At 36.1% G+C, this 1,116-nt stretch overlaps 1 non-coding gene across 1 annotated transcript; it reads left to right on the plus strand.

Annotated features, from left to right (window-relative positions):
- The first annotated feature begins 719 nt into the window (after nucleotides 1-719).
- On the plus strand, nucleotides 720-822 carry LOC132368322 (U6 spliceosomal RNA). Its single transcript, XR_009504059.1, has one exon. It is a non-coding gene; the product is annotated as a U6 spliceosomal RNA (small nuclear RNA).
- Nucleotides 823-1,116: the final 294 nt, after the last annotated feature.

Below are 1,116 nucleotides of genomic sequence, written 5' to 3' on the forward strand. Positions count from 1 at the left end.
ACAGAAAAATAATTCAGGTGACAGAAAACATAACCCAAGAACAGAAGAAGATTCTCTTCAAGGGCTTCAGGCTATGGAATGACTTGATAATAACATGAATTCTATTTTTTACAGAGGTATTAAAGACAAAATGTCAAAAGAACAGAATGAGATTAAAAGAGGGATTGCAGAACTATGGCAACAGAGCACCCAAACAGTATCATTACAGAACTAATAATTAGAAAGCCCAAACATAATAGACATGGCTGAAAATATAAAGTCTTGAAATGAAAGTCCTTCCAGAGAGAACTCAAAGGGAAGGAAAGGGAAAGGTAAAATGAGTACAGATAAAGTAATACACATCGAGGGCAGGCAGAAATGATACAACATATGGATGAAAAGTATTCCTGAAATAAAGAACCCAAAAATTGCAGACAAAAATTATTCCAAGATATTTTTAAAGCTAAATTTCCTTAAATGAAGGAAGAAAATCCAGGCTGCCTTCGGACAGCTGCCTCCAGAGCAATATGCAGTGCCAGAAAATAAAGGGATAATTCCATTTTCAACAGTGAAATCACCAACCACACCAAAAAAAGGAAAAAACATGGCACAAAATAGACCACAAAAAAGGACACTTATTTACAGTATGAGAGGTGAAACAAGAAGGAAGCGAGTTACCTTGCTCAACCTCAGCTGGGAAAGTGCACAGCAGGTGACTCAAATTTTTCACTGCTCAGTTCTTGCTTCAGCAGCAAATATACTAAAATTGGAATGATACAGAGAAGATTAGCATGGCCCCTGTGCAATGATGACATACAAATTCTTGAACCATTCCATATTTTTGATTGGAAGAATCAACATTGTGAAAATGACTATACTACCCAAAGCAATCTACAGATTCAATGCAATCCCTATCAAACTACCATTGGCATTTTTCACAGAACTAGAACAAAAATTTTACAATTTGTATGGGAACACAAAAGACCCCAAATAGCCAAAATAATCTTGAGAAAGAAAAACGGAGCTGGAGGAATCAGGCTCCCAGACTTCAGATTATACTACAAAGCTACAGTAATCAAGACAGTATGGTACTGGCACAAAAACAGAAATATAGATCAATGGAACAGGATAGAAAAC

This window comes from Balaenoptera ricei, chromosome 6 (genome assembly GCF_028023285.1).
Source record: "Balaenoptera ricei isolate mBalRic1 chromosome 6, mBalRic1.hap2, whole genome shotgun sequence".
NCBI lineage: Eukaryota > Metazoa > Chordata > Mammalia > Artiodactyla > Balaenopteridae > Balaenoptera > Balaenoptera ricei.